The 16,416-nt window shown below is 36.6% G+C and overlaps 1 protein-coding gene across 1 annotated transcript in view; it reads right to left on the bottom strand.

Moving 5' to 3' along the window:
- Positions 1–16,416, bottom strand: part of tenm2a (teneurin transmembrane protein 2a) — a 397,797-nt gene that overhangs the window by 329,465 nt on the left and 51,916 nt on the right. Inside the window, exon 3 of the mRNA XM_059515536.1 lies at positions 10,555–10,660. The gene's annotated coding sequence lies outside the window, so the exon portion shown is untranslated. The remainder of the gene's footprint in view (positions 1–10,554; positions 10,661–16,416) is intronic.

The raw sequence follows: 16,416 nt of genomic DNA, 5'->3' as shown, positions 1-16,416 counted from the left end.
TGATTGGGCAAATCAGTGACACCTGCGACCCACCGCCGGTCTCGAGTCCCACGTAGGAGATGGAAGGATATAAAACTGGAGCGACGACAGTGAAGGACGATAGAGGACCAGGCCTGGGCTTTTAGTTGTGTTTTGGTTTTTATTTGAGCGCACCAGTCATCCGTGAGGGGCTGGTGCGCTGTTTTGTGTTTATTTTTGTAATTAAAATGTTTTTTGATTGTCCGCCGGTTCCCGCCTCCTTCTTCCCGATGATTACGAAGGTTTAATTCATTACAATCACATTTAGTTTTATTATTTTTACAACCCCCTTAGTACAGGATCTAAACATAGAAGAGAAGTGAAGAAAAAGTTAAAACACCTTTTACAACCTAATTTTTGGAGAAAAAAAGAGAAATACAATAATCGAAGTGAAATCATTCCATAAATAACTGTAAATGTTGAATATACTGGATAAGAAAAAAAGGTATGAGTGAAGTGTCTATTGTCTTTTACACTGCAAGATCAGAATAAAAAAATGTCAAGAGGGTGCAAAATTTAGATTTTAAATCCATTAAGTTCTGTACAGTACAGTATATAGTTTACAGTACATTATTCAGCATTATTAGCAGTGCCACATTACATACTGTATTACATACATAGCTGAATGCTGATTACGGAAACTCATTTGCATGTACCATTAAAAGTGGTGAAAGGAGGGCAGAGAGACCATAGAGGGCTTTTTTGATATGGGCCAGTAAGCAACCCCTTGCTGTACAATACATAGCAATGAACTATCTGCAATTCAAAACGCCCTGCAACCAATTAGAAAATACTGGCAAAGTTGTCAGGGCCAACTGTGAGATTGTAGTACCACAAGAGCACAAAGTAAAAATATATTGTTTAGGTTTAACTTTCTAAATCTGAGGCTCAATCAGCTTTCCTACAGGGCCTACAGACGGCACACTGACTTAATGGATGAAAAGGAGAATTCTTCTTCTAAGAACTTCCTCCGCTGGTATTTCTCATACAGTACGAATCCATCCTTGAGATGCTTTCCAAAGTAATCAAGTTGGAAGAAAGCATCCCAAAACAAGACCACTCCATCAACTCTGAAGACTGGACAATGCTCACACCGCACATGATCTCCATGGAAACAGAGAGGAAGAGTAGGACACTCCAACCGGCCTTCACCTCCCTCTCCGCTTTCATGTGGTAATAGATCCCACAGTTTGAGAGCAGAATAAGATGGACGGGAGGAAGCCGCAAGAATGAGGCTAAAGGAAAGAAATGAAGAAGGAGATGGCCCCTTCGCCAGCAGGATGTCTTGCAAGTGGCCCCGAGTGCTCCTACTGCTTCCTGAAGAGCTCCAGGAATAGTCGTCCCCTCCGCTGATGCTCTATGACAGCTGTGCCACAAGGGTTTTGTTTGTTTGTCTAGTGGAGTTTATTTTCCAGAGTAATTTTGTCATAGTGGAGAAAAGGTTAGAAAACAAGTCATTGCTTCTCAGAGACATTTATGCTTTATGATGTTTGCAAGCGAACGTCTTTTCTCCATATGTGATTTGTAGGGATTTCTCGATGTCAGGAATGAAAGAGGAAGTGGTGGGAAAATGAAAAGAAGGAATGATTCAAATGACAGAGTAACAAGACCAACCCTTGAGCACATAAAAATTAATTTTTCGATTTTTTACGTACAATACTTTTCTTCTTAGGTAAGGGCTTTTAAAAGTAGATGCATCGCACAAACACGCGCACACACGCTGACAACATTGTGTTTGGCAGGGAGCTGAGTAGGTGTCTGATTTCAGCTAGTGTTTCAGGCCACCGCAGGATATCTTTACTGTCAATGTGTTTGTGTACCTATGTGTTATACTAGAAGCTGTGCTAGCATGTGTCAGAGAGATGCCCTCACCCGCAGCCCTGATTTCAGGTCAACTTGCTGAGAGAAGAGGGAGATGGGAAGTAATAGAGCACAAGATGCGGGACAGACTAAACACTGATTTTCTGATGCCAGTCCGTGTTTAACGGAGCTGCTATATCAGACTCAATACAGACATTCATACCTCAGCAGACACAAGCATCTGTGAAATAAAACTGATGCTGGGAGAGTAAACATCCGTGTGACACAATTGATGACATCACTGCATCAAAACATAAAAACAGCAGAGCATAAGTATATGGGGGGAAAGGTAATGAAATGTTATATAATATTAATTTATTTTAATATAATATAAATTAGGATGAAATGATTAAAGGGCCACAAGAAACAATCTAAATCATTGATCTTGAGAATTAAAAGTGTTCATTGTACTAGTGAATTAGCTCTAATTTCAGAACGGAAAATTGTACTGTTCAACCAGTACTGTTTGGCCGATAGATGATGCCATCGTCCATCGCTGATGGCTGACAGACATCACAATGTTAAACTGACATTGCAGTGTACAGAAACCCTAAAGGGAATAAATAGCCTACAAGATGGGGGGATAAAAATAAAAAAAAATAATTTTCTCGCAATTATATTGTTGGGTAAGTATAGGCGACTGTATATAAATTGCAAGCATCAAGGAGCCGCTAAGGAAACCGCTTTTGGTTGTGTGCTCTCATTTTACTTTCACTTTCGAGATTAATGATCAGAGGTGGAAAGTAACGAATTACATTTACTCGCGTTACTGTAATTGAGTAGCTTCTTTGTGTACTAATACTTTTTAAAGTAATTTTTTAAATCTGTAATTTTACTTTTACTTAAGTATATTTTGTTTAAAGTATTGTACTTCGCTACATTTTAAAACACATTAATTACTGAGTAAAAAAAAAAAAAAACGCTCCCTGGAAACTACGTCAGTAAATAATGGGCATGAGGGCAAACTGGCGCTAAAATCACAAGAAAGATGCAGACGATCAAATCCAGGCGTTAGTGGTGCAGACACCGCTGAAAACGAAACCCCGTCATATTCTGAAGTTGTACTCGAAGGAAATGAAGTGAACCCCTGGTCATATGTATGCTCTATTATGCAGTGTAAGCTGTACTTGCCTAGGAAGACCAAACTAGCAGCTTATAAAATCTCGACAAGACATCAACCCTTCGCAAGAATGTAGAGGTAAGGTAAATAATTGCATCGTTGCATTGGTGGTTAAAATGAAGCTTTGACATGTTAGCAAGAGGTTTTACACAAATTAGCCAAAAAGACAGTGGTGAGGAGTGTGCTATATATATCGTCTGTGATAATATCATAATTTTTGTTTTAATGATGTGCGCGCGCATTTATAGTGCGTTCTTTCACTGTGTGATTCAGTCTCCTAAAATGCATTTAGAATGATCACAAAATTGAAGATATAGGGGCAGAAAATTCACATATTTATATAATTTCATATATTAAATCAAATTCACACAAAGAAGGCCGTCTTTTCCTGCAAAAATCATCATGAATATATACATACATACATATATACAACAGTTCAGTAAACAAGTTAATTAAGAGACTTACGTTTTAGACACCATATTGCCTTTTTAGCTCTATTTCTACAACAGAAAATAATTCCAAACACAGCCACCAAAGCACAGTTTTGCGTCTCTGAGCAACGTGACAGTGTTTCGTTCCTGAATGAATCAACCGTTTAAATGATTCGGTTCAATCGCAATGACTCACTTATTAACAGTGACTTGTTGACACATACTGGCCATTTTAATTTCACATTTAAAGTATCTTTTGATTTTTTTAAAAAAATTAATTTCTTATCATTTCAAATGAGTATTCAACATTTTATGTCTTGTATATCAAAACATTATTCATGCATTTGTAACTGCAGGTTAAATGCATTCTTGTCCTGCACTAAACAGTGTAATACATCTAAATGCCACTTCCAATGAATCTTCTGCATTGCCTCTGCATTAAAAGATGAGTTTGTTGATACTGATTTGCCTGGTAACAGCCCAAATGTTTTAATATTCTAAATAACTGATTCCTTTAAGTAAAAACAACTAGTTTGAGATTAATAAGGGAAGTCGTGGCCTAATGGTTAGAGAGTCGGACTCCCAATCGAAAGGTTGTGAGTTCGAGTCCCGGGCCGGCAGGAATTGTGGGTGGGGGGAGTGCATGTACAGTTCTCTCTCCACCTTCAATACCACGACTTAGGTGCCCTTGAGCAAGGCATCGAACCCCCAACTGCTCCCCGGGCAGCATAAATGGCTGCCCACTGCTCCGGGTGTGTGTGTGTGTGTGTGTGTGTGTGTGTGTGTGTGTGTGTGTGTGTGTGTGTGTTCACTGCTCTGTGTGTGTGCATTTTGGATGGGTTAAATGCAGAGCACAAATTCTGAATATGGGTCACCATACTTGGCTGAATGTCACGTCACTAATAGACCTATCCCAGGGGTGTCAAACTCAGTTCCTGGAGGGCCATAGCCCTGCAGAGTTTAGTTCTAACCCTGCTCCAGCACACATATCATGTAGTTTTTAAATAAACCTAAATGATTAGATTAGCTGGATCAGGTGTGTTTAATTAGGGTTAAATCTAAACTGTGCAGGACTGTGGCCCTCCAGGAACTGAGTTTGACACCCTTGGCCTGTCCCATTTTTGACTCCCTCCTACTGTTAAAATGTAACTAATAATTTTTACTCTGAGTAAATTTTAAATGAGTTACTTTTTACTTTTACTTGAGTTGATTTTTAGACTGGTACTTTTACTTGTACTTAAGTAAAATTTCATTAATGTAATTGTACTTTTACTTGAGTAGAATATTTTTGTACTCTTTCCACCTCTGTTCATGATCAAGGACTCGGCAGTACTTACCACACATTTTACAAGATTAGATGCTTGTCACTGGTGCTCAGGATCTGCAAATCATTCGCCATTGCCCTATCAGAAGAATCTACTTACTCTGTGTATGTGGTAAGTGAACTTTCATGTACTGTAATGCAACAGGCTACCACTAGTAAGCGGCTAACCTTTTAGTGGCTCTGTAGAACCGTTATTTGTTTCACACATTGGGCACATCCCTAACCCCGATTCCCACCCCGCCCCCCGATGTCATCGTCCATCATGATGTTTCACTATAGACATTGTCTGATACCTATTTGGTAGACATCGCCCAACCCTAATCTCCAGTAAAGGACAATAATAAACATAAAAGAAAAATATAACTAAAATATTTATATAAATATAATTGGTGGGGGGGGGGCACATTAATGAACACATCCATCGTTTATAGAACTAGACGCTGGCACAAAATAAATGAAAATAATGTAAACAAATGACTGCGAACAGGCTGAAAATAATATAAAAGTTTTCACTGTACTATGAAAACGTATGTAATTTCCAACGTAAAAAATAAATAAATAAATGAATAAATAAATACAGAAAGGAATAATGGAAAAGGGATGAAAAAATAAAAAAGGAATAACTAAACCAGGAATTGAATGAAATAGCTCATCTAGACACAAAATAAATTATATATTTAAAAAAAAAAAACGGTAAAATACCTCTGCCTCTGGAAACCCATTAGATTTAAAATAATTATGCAAACAATGCTGTTTTTACCAACCCAAATAATGCTGTTTACTTTGTCTCTTTTGTGTGCTTTCTTACTTTCTTTTTTTCTTTTTTTTTTTTTTAAGTGGAGTGACCTTGGGAACTGTGAGAAACAAAGTCTGTGTATTAAATGTTCCATAATACGATCATACAAATGCCATCTGCACAAAACCTACACCAAACAACCAACTTCCCCTCTATGATATACTACACACCCTCAACAAATTACCAGTCTTCACATCTGCTCAGTTTTCAGTTTTCATGTTGTGAAGGAAACCAGCACAGGTAAAATTAGAACAGCTATTCACCAAAACTAGCAGAATAAATAAATTAAATAACGACAATTGCAAAATAAATCTGCTAAACTCCTGTACTTATGTCCTTGAACATGCTTTAGAAAATGTAAAGAGCAAATTGCATCTCAAACATTTATATTCTAAAGGGTGCTTTTGTTGTCATGATTTGGCTGACTGGCATATTTCAGAGTGTTCCTGCAAGTGTTGCTTCTGCTTGTTCCTGAATTTTTCAGAAAAAGACAGAAACTCCATTCACACACATTCATAATTTAACCAAAACCTCTAGCAGCCACAGGCAACATGCCTCCAGTTGTTACAGACATGCAGAGCTCCACAGCACACATTCATTCAGCATATTCCAGCAAATATAAACACAATGTCATTCCTCTATCTATCCATCTATCCATGCATCTATCTATCTATCCATCCATCCATGCATCTATCCATCCATCCATCCATCCGTCTAGTTTAGCTTCACATTCTCTGTAAGCACTCTTTGGTATATTGAAGAATTCATGGCTGACTTTCCAATGACCCTGAAAGCCTCAAAACACCTCCACTTTTTTTTTTTTTAATGTCTGTTTAAAATGCATCAACAGTAAATGAAACTGTATTATATAATTTATTAGCACTTCTGTTTGTCATACACATTGCTGCACACCGAAGGCTACTATTAAACCATGTCTCACGATTAACTAGTTGCATATTATCATGCATATCACTAACTGTTTATTAATACTTTTAAGACACATATACTGACCATATTCTGCATCCCTTAATCCTACCCCATACCTAATTTAACAACTACCCTGTAGCGGTTAATAAGCTGTTCCCTTACAAAAATAACCATGGTTGTATATAAAAGGAGTAAGGAGGACATCAAGGTGGTCCCTCCTCACGACAGAGAGTCCGGTTCTATACCCGGTACTTAATAATTCCAAAGAAGGATGGAGGGTTGAGTCCCATTTTAGATCTGCGTCTATTCAACCCCTCAGTCAAGTGACTGAAGTTCAGGATGCTTACTCTCAAACAGGTTGTGTCTCAGATCAGGTCCAAGGACTGGTATGTCACGATTGATCTAAAAGATGCTTACTTCCATGTCTCCATCCTTCTCACAAGAAGTTCCTGAGGTTCGCTTTTGGGGCAAAGCGTACCAATATCAGGTTCTTTACTTAGGCCATACATCTCACCCCACACTTTCACATATTAAACTATATTGACAATTGGTTGATTTTAGCTCAATCAGAGCAGACAGTGGTTCGACATTGAGATGTTGTTTTCACCCACATGAGAGAGCTTGGGTTAAGACTAAACAGCAAGAAAAATGTGCTTTCTCCATTACAGAGGACCACTTATCTAGGTGCGGTGTGGGATTCGACCATGATGCAGGCTTGAATGTCACCTGCTCGGATCGAGTCGATCCTCACCACAGTCGCGAGAGTGAGAGAAGGCCGGTCACTCACTGTAAAAGCTGTTTTAGAGACTGCTGGGTCTGATGGCAGCTGCGTCCAACGTGATACCTCTTGGCCTGCTGTACGTGAGACCCATACAGTGGTGGCTCAAGACCAAGGGGTTCTCCCCAAGGGGAAACCCACTTTGCATGATCAACACACAGCAATGCCTACGTACCTTGGACATGGGGAGAAAGCCTTGGTTCTTGTCTCAGGGCCTGATGCTGGGAGCTCCTTGTCGCCACACAACGCTAGCGACAGACGCGTCCCTGTTTTATCAAATAAATACATCCTTAATCTGCAGAAGAAACTTCTTTAAAAAACAAAATGATAATCCTGTTGATCCAAAATTTTTGAGCAGCAGTGTTTATATATATATATACACACACACACACACGCATACATTTAGGGCTTGACATTTTTTGCTCACCACCGACTGTGGCAAGAGGTTTTCCAAAATTAATAGCCACTCAATTTCAAGTTTTCATCTCTCTTTGGAGTGTTGCAAGCTGTTAATGTATAGGTATGATCCCTAAAGTTGCAAAGACTAAATTTTCAAACCCAAAGAGATATTCTTTATAAAATTTAAGATTCGTCCACGCATTCTTAAAAAGCCTTGTTTAAACACACCCCCACATGTCTACATCACAGTCGGGGAAGATTTGCATAATGCTGCCCAAATGTTCATGCAAAAAAAGAAGTCTTAACTTTGATTCTCACTGTAGTATTGTTGCTGCCGCTGCCACCATGTTGTGAACATGCTGTGTTTCATTGTGAAAGCGAAACTACTTTGTTTGGCATTCCAAAAGTAGACACAACTAGAAAACAGTGGTTAGGTTGTATTTACAACACTATTCAAGAACAGTTCAAACCAAATATTTATGTGTGTGCAAGGCATTTTACAGAGGACTGTTTCCTGATCCTGGGAGAGTAGCCTACAATGCCACCTGTGCTCAAAGGCTGTTCCTATAAAGTGGGGCAATTCCAAGGACACAGCCTTTAAGTACGTTTTCATATTTAAGGACACGGCATCACAGTATTGTAAGGGCGTAACATTTCAGTCACACACTTGAGATATTCGGCCATTCACAATGCACTAGATAGCTGGCCAATCAGCATACACCTCGCTTTTCAGAACGATGAGCTTTGCAAAAATCGACTAGTTTCAGAAAGGCGAGACATAGAGGAGAAACAATAATGCACAGTATATGGAAAAAAAAAATTACTTTTTGAACCTTAAACAGCATAAACACATTGCATTACACCAAATACACAAAATAATTGTCTTTTTAGCAACGTCGACCCCTTTAACCCCTTAACTGTCACTCAAGTTTTTGAAGTCAGACTTGAATGTGCATGCATGATACAAACCTAAATTTTTATAATTCATGACTGAAAACATTTTTTAACATGATATTGATGTTCCATTTACATGGTAATGAAATGTTTGATTTTAAAATGGGTTTTAAAGGATGAATTTAGAAATTTTAAGTTTACAGTTGATATATAACTTGTGATGATTTCTAAAATGTGATAGAGAAAAAGGCAACTAAGAAGTCTTTTTTTTTAAACAAAGGTCAAAACTCCTGTTATAATTTCGTCATAAATTAATGTATTACTTTTCCTACATACTTTTTAACAATCCCCTTCAGGTGTCATTTTTAACAATGCCCTTCATGTGTCCTGAGTTTGATTTCCAGCTCATGGACCTAGGAACAAACACTCGTAATGAAGTTAGAGTGTTCTGCCATTGTATGTATAACCCATTGTATGTATTGCCAAAGTATGGTAACCCATACTCAGAATTTGTGCTAATCAGAAACATTTAATATTTGATCAGTGAACAAAAACTTTGCTAATTTCACCAATCAGCTCTTGAAGTACCTGTTCAGTAACATATCTTTTTTTACATCAGTGGTTTTTAAAGCTCTCCATGAAGTACCCCCAGCACTGCACATTTCGAGTTGAATGAGTTGAATCAGGTGTGACAGATGAGAGAGACATAGAAAATGTACAGGTTTGAGAACCACTGCCCTAAATGACAAATAAGGAGGTAAGAGGTTTACATTTCCCAAAAAAATAAATAAAATAATAATAAATTACCCCCATAAGGGCCACCCTACTGTTCAACCTGCCAATGTGACTAGTGGGAGTGACCATATTCCCGGCCACTGCAGAAATCCACCTGAGTGTGTATGTGTGTGCGCTCTTGTTTTTGTGACATATCAGGACACAACTCTGTATAATGACATGGGTATGACACAGGTATTACAAGGAGATGGTGACTTATGAGGACATAACCCATGTCCCCATTTTTCAGAACGCTTATAAATCATACAGAATTCGTTTTTTTTTTTTTGAGAAAGTAAAAATCCACAAAGTTTCCTGTGAGGGTTAAGGTTAGGTGTAGGGTTGGTGAAGGGTGATAGAATATACAGTTTGTACATTATAAAAACCATTAGGCCTAAAAAAAAAAATTGTTTGGTTCCGGTTTCCGACCGACCCTGTCAATTTATGTGCGACCCAAATTTATTTTATGAGACTGGGGAAGAACGGTCTTTCACACATCGTTAATTAAATTACAGTTTCCTTTAAATGCTGTTTTACACTTAAGTAATCCGTTCCTAAAGTGAGCTATAACTTAAGGTTTGGAAATCATAACATTAAGAGAAACACGGGGGGGGGGGGGGGGGGGGGGAGTCAACAATATATCACGGAACAGAGAGGGCACTGACAACATGCTGACAGACAGGACATTAACATTACCAGCTTACTTTTTAATATGAAACAAAGTCTCATTTGGTTATTTCACCTTTCAAATGTGGTCATTTTTTAAAGAAATGTAAACAATAAATACCGTTTTGTGGCTCTTGAATGTGTCGAACAGATCGCTGTAAGTTAGATCATCAGTTAAAACTAACTGATCGTCTCTTGCTTCTAGTTAATTTATAGCATCAAAATCAAATAAACCACATAAATGAACATAATCAGCGCGCGTGTGTGTGTGTGTGTGTGTGTGTAAAACTGCCACTGGAGAAAAAAAAAAAAATAAATTAAAAAAATAATAAATCCCTACCGACCAATGACCTCAACTGACAACCAACCGGAACCAAACTTTTTTTTTTTTTTAGGCCTTACGCCTATACAATGTCCCCACTTCTCACAAAAACAAACGTGTGTGTGTGTGTGTGTGTACTTTTCAATGTTGAATTTTAAATATTGCTGCATGAAACCAAAAGCTATATGCATTGCATATAATGATTTTTATCAAATTAATGAACAGAAGTATGATAAATTACTCACCACTTTACAGGTGTAGTGTTGCAGCACAGATCTAATTGAGTGTTTAATGAGTGGTGTGTGACAGGTTCTGTAGCATTCTCACGTCTTTCCAAAACTTCAACATGATCTAAGAATCAAAGATGGAAAACATACAAAAAAAAATAAAAAATAAATAAAAAATAAATTAATATTATATATTTATAATTTATATATATTTATATAAATGTATTTTTTTTCTTTATATATTTTTTTTTTCTTTTTTTGTGCCATTTAAAATTGTTGCTCACTATATATATATATATATATATATATATATATATATATATATATAAATGTAATAAAATAAAAAATAAAACTGCTGGGTTAAAACAGCAGTTTGTGCCCTGTTTCTTATGTACCATTAAACAGAAAGTGGGGGTTAATAAACAGCTGAAAAGAGCTACATGTGAGATGTCAACACAATCCATTAGAAATACAGCAAACAAATCCATATAGAGAATAATAGCTCTGAAACTGGAAAGAGGCTACCTGAATTATGCAGTTATAAATCAGGATTTAAGTGTGAAAGCTCCCAAAAGATTAGGAGAATGAGTGTAAGTGAGGTGAATTAAAAACCTTGCTTGCCAGCCCTTATTTACAAAACTAATTAAATTCACACTATTAAATCAAATATATCAGATAGAAAGTACTTAGCATTTTTATAGCTTCGCCATGCATTAATGCCTATGCGGGCATTTGTGAGCATTCAGAGGTTTTGCTCTCTGCAGGTTTGAGTATTGCAGGCTGTCTGGCGATAATTAAGACACTGGTGTCCCCTTCAAGTTTCTACACTAATGACACAACATGGCACACCATATGGCCCTATCGCCTGGGTCCACCATGGATCACTGTTCCTTCAACCCTCCATAACAGGGCAAAGCGTGTGCCCGCCTACACATTGCAAACACACAGATAAACACACACATACACTTGTACGATGATAACGACATGACATTCTAGGAATACCATGTAAACATTACATCATATGGCATGATTATCATTCACTACTACTGTTTTTATATATTAAACTATCATAGTACTACCATATCATACCATATACCATTATATCACCGATGTACATTTTGTTGAATTAAAATGGTACTTTCAACATTTTTAGAAGTAACGATAATGATATAATAATAATATATGTTTAAAATAGCAGGTTGTTATAACATCACTGGCAACATACAGGTGTGTGTATATATGGTATTCTTCATCAGTATGTGGTAAGGTTTAAATACAGTGAAATCATTCCAGGCAACTATTGTCAGGATTTGATGTACTGGCAGACACAGCCAAATGACCTCTCTCTGTCTAATGTACTGTTCAAATGCATCAGCCTTTCGCCCAGCCAGAATTAATAAAATAGCAATTAAAACCAATGGGGATTTGAGTCCTTCTCTGACAATTACATCTGTTAAACTTTGAGAGCATTAATGCCTAAAAATATTAATTAAAGTGATTGATTTGAATGTTAAAATTCTATTAAATACAAGTGGAGCGCTCAAGTATCAGAGCTGATTAGAGGCTGATTGTTGTAGTTGAGATGCTGATTCTCATTTACACATTTAAAACGAAGGTAACACTTATACACACACAGCATTTATCATAATATACAACATCACATATTAAGTAGCTGTTTTCTATAGTGAAAATAGGTCTATAAAACAATGCACACAGTACATATTTTCTTCTTTCTATTTTTGAGAGTTCAAAGAAAAAAGGCCCGCATTTATTAGACGAATAAGAAAGAAATCACAAACCATGATTTAAGCAAACATTTATTTTTCATTAAACTACCAGTTTGTCACATGGAGCTTGCTTCGTCGTGCATAGACAAGCACAGTAAATGTTTCATGTACTTTCTCTCTGAAGTAGCAAATGTGTGCAATCTCTTATGTTAAAGGCTATGTGGGACTTTTCATCTTAACGCTTGGATTGAGTTTAAAGAGAAATATTCACATTATAAGAAGACAGGCTCAGACTTATTCAGCTGTAAGAAGAGTTTTGAACATTAGGCCACTGGTCAGGCAATAGGACAGAGAATAGAGAGGATTGAAGTGCTATAAAGCAGCTTTGAAAGAACACAATACAGAAATAGGTACAGGGACTCTTTATTTCAGTGAAATTGTTGGAAGGTGCACAGGCTTTCTACTGCATTGTTTCATTTTTAATTGATGCCTTGAATGGGGTCAATTAAAATCCTGAAGTGTAATTTCATGCATTCACAGCACCAGAATGTTTCTTTCTTTAAGCATTTGTCAGACGAGGCACTGAAGCACCCCCCCCCCCCATCCCCAATTTACAACTGACGGCTCTACACATGGCAATTTCTTCAGACACCCATTTCATTCTCATTTGCAGACAGACAATCAGAATGTCATTACTGTGTCCACATTGGGCAGCCACAGGAGTAAATGGGCAACAAGAAACGCATCAGAGGTTGAACAAGAAGCTCAAAAACAGAGAGGGAGGGAGTGACAGAGAGGCGGGATAAGAGCAGGAGAGCAAGGGACCGATGGAGGTCCGGGTTAAGAGATGACTGAGACTCGACTTGACTTGTCTCTCAGGTATCCAGACCTGACCAGGTGGCCTATTACTGTTACTCTGGTTAACCATCTAATGTCAATGTCATTTACAACAGGGTCAGTGACACTTCCCCTTTAGCCCTTCAGCCCTTTCTGAATGCACAGACACTATTTAACTGAACAGAGATGACATCACTGAATTCAATGATGAACTGCCTTTAACTGTCATTTTGCATTATTGACACAGTTTTCCTAATGAATGTTGTTCAGTTGCTTTGACGCAATGTATTTTGTTTAAAGCTCTATATAAATAAAGGTGACTTGACTCCAGAGTAAAGCTATTTTTCTAGTCGCTAGCCATAACAGCAGGGAAAAAGTTATATTTATATTTAATGCACTAACACACATTTTATTAAATGTAGTTTAAATAATAACTAAATATAAAAGAATGGCATCCAGCCTTCTAGTATTAACCCTTACAATATAATTTATAAGCATTATAATTAGTGCTGTCAAACAATTAATCGCAATTAATCGCATCCAATATAGAAGTTTTTATTTACGTAATATATGTGTGTATACTATTATTTATTATGTATATATATAAATACACACACATACAGTATATATTTAGAAAAAATTTACATGTACTTACATGTATATATTTATATTCATATAATTTATATGTAAAAATATTTAACACATAAACAAGAATTTTTTTCTCAAATATATACAAGCATGAGTATATATTTATTCTTCCTATATTAATACACACTCATGCATGTATATATTTGAGAAAAAATTATTTATATGTTATGTTTATATGTTAAATATTTTTACATATAAATTATATGAATATAAATATATACATGTAAATATTTTCTAAATATATACTGTATGTGTGTGTTTACTGTATATATTTATTCTTCCTATATTAATACACACAGTACACACACATACTATGTAATCACTATGTAAACAAAAACTTTTATTTTGGATGCGATTAATTGATGGACAGCACTAATTATAATATACCGTTAATTAAGCAACTTAAAGGGTTAGTTCGCCCAATTTGCAAAATTATGTCATTATGTCAAAAAATTCTAACTGACCCTCTGATGTCACATGGACTACTTTGATGATGTTTTTCTTACCTTTCTGGACATGGACAGTAGACCGTACACACAGCTTCAACAGAGGGACTGAGAGCTCTCGGACTAAATCTAAAATATCTTAAACTGTGTTCTGAAGATAGGTCTTACAGGTTTGAAACAACATGAGGGTGAGTTATTAATTACATAATTTTCATTTTTGGGTGAACTATCCCTTTAACTAAACACTCGAAATAGAAAAAAACTGTAAAATTACTTGCAACTTATATATTAAATTCATTGACAGCTGGAGGCTGAATTTACATAAAAATATTTTCATGCATATTTAACCTAACAAAGACCAAAAGGTCAAAAAACATTTTCGAACACTTATCTATGCAAGTACACAAAAAATTATATTAATTCACTCAGAAATTGCTAGCAAATTTCACAAACAAAGAAACACCAATAACTAAATGAAAATTTGAAGTAGAAAAATCATTCTGTCTTGTTAATTGTATAAAAATCTTTCTTTTCAAATCCTTAAAATGTATATATATTATTTTTTTATTACAGTGTGTTATTACCTTTTACCTCTTCATAGTATCTACTTGGAATCATAATACTTGTACAATTCATTGTCTATTTAACATCTTTTTTTTTTCTATCTCAGGTGATGGCTTGGTGCTTTAGCTATTGTAATGCTGCGACCAGACGAACTGTTCGAAATGGTGGTACATGAGGCAAACTGCTCAAGTCGGTGGAATTGTAATTATGGTAAAGGTTTGTCGGTCAGCTCGTGCCCAAAGCCCCTCAACGTACCCACTTGGCATGGATCCAGAGACCTGTTTGGCCACAGAGGTACATTTCCATCTCATTCATCATGGACAGACAGATAATCAGAAAGTCATTACAGTAGCCTGACACCACCACACACTCCAGGAAGACAGAGTAATTGAGCAGTGCAGAAGGGAGGACAGCAGCACGAGCCAAGGCCAAGGGATAATGAATGCGAGATGTCTTTCTGCTACGGGAGAAAGAAAGAGAGAGAGACGGCTGCTTGAGCGAGACAGAGAGAGAGAGAAAAGTATGTGTATTTGAAGATAAGCATTATCATAAAAAGTGAGCTGAAAGTTGTAGTGTTAGAAAGAAAGAAAGAAAGAAATAAAGAAAGAAAGAAAGAAAAAAAGTATTAAGAGATGAAATTTTATGTAAGATCTCTTTAAAATAGCAGAGCTGGTTTAAAATGGCAGACCTCGGTTTCAATTCATTTGTCCCGAAGCTTTGTGTTGAGCGTTGGCGTTTTGTCGATACACTGGTGAAGCTTCTGTCTTTGTGTTGTTCTTTCATCAGGCCACACAGAATGCTATCTGTCCATCTTCAATCAGTTCAAAACACTGGCTCCACTTTCATGAAGGATTACTAACAGTCTGTGACACAATCAGCACCTGCAAACATCTTTCTGAGAGGCATTTTCAAGGTTGATGCTGCAAACTGCAAAAGCAATACCTTCACCGCATGTGCATAAATCAAACGTTGCTTGGGAGCAAACAACTAAAAGCAGCGCTGCGATTAATTTAGAAACATTGTCAGGACCTTGACAGTGGTGTAGTGTGACAAAATGTTACATCATTGCTTTTATGCTATTGCATTGAGCACAAATGAGCTGAAGCAATAAGAAAACACTCCATAAATGTGCTCGCTTGATGCTGGGATGTTATTTTAGTGAAACAATTTGTTCAAATGGTCAATTTCAATTTGTTAGCTTGATTTGTTAGGCACTTTTGTATTTGTAAACTGTAGCATAGTTTTCTGAAATGTAGACTGAGTGTCTCCGAGTCAAATTGGATATTCAACAGAGTACAACTTTAGAAATAACAGAAGAATTGACTGGATTGTGAAAAGTGGCTGTTTCAAACTATAATGGCACCATGTAGGAAAATGTGGCCTCCTGTAGCTCACATTTAGTTAAGTTGAATAAAATAAACATTAAATATAAAATATCTACTTTTACTACCAAGCATGCAAATGAAACTGGAGCTCAGTAAGGCAAATTGGTTCTATAATTTATTTTTATAGATTTATTATTTATTATATGCACATCACATTCACATCACAAATAAGGTAGAAAACCACACCAGGCAATGTTATTTGAGGCTTCGAAGTCTTGATTTAGGTTTTGGGGTAAAAAAAAAAAAAACCTAGAATAGGTTTCTAGGATTATT

The sequence above is a fragment of the Carassius carassius genome, chromosome 29 (assembly GCF_963082965.1).
Source record: "Carassius carassius chromosome 29, fCarCar2.1, whole genome shotgun sequence".
Lineage (NCBI taxonomy): Eukaryota > Metazoa > Chordata > Actinopteri > Cypriniformes > Cyprinidae > Carassius > Carassius carassius.
The sequence above is the reverse complement of the archived record's forward strand: the minus strand, read 5'-3'. Positions and strand labels throughout refer to the sequence as shown.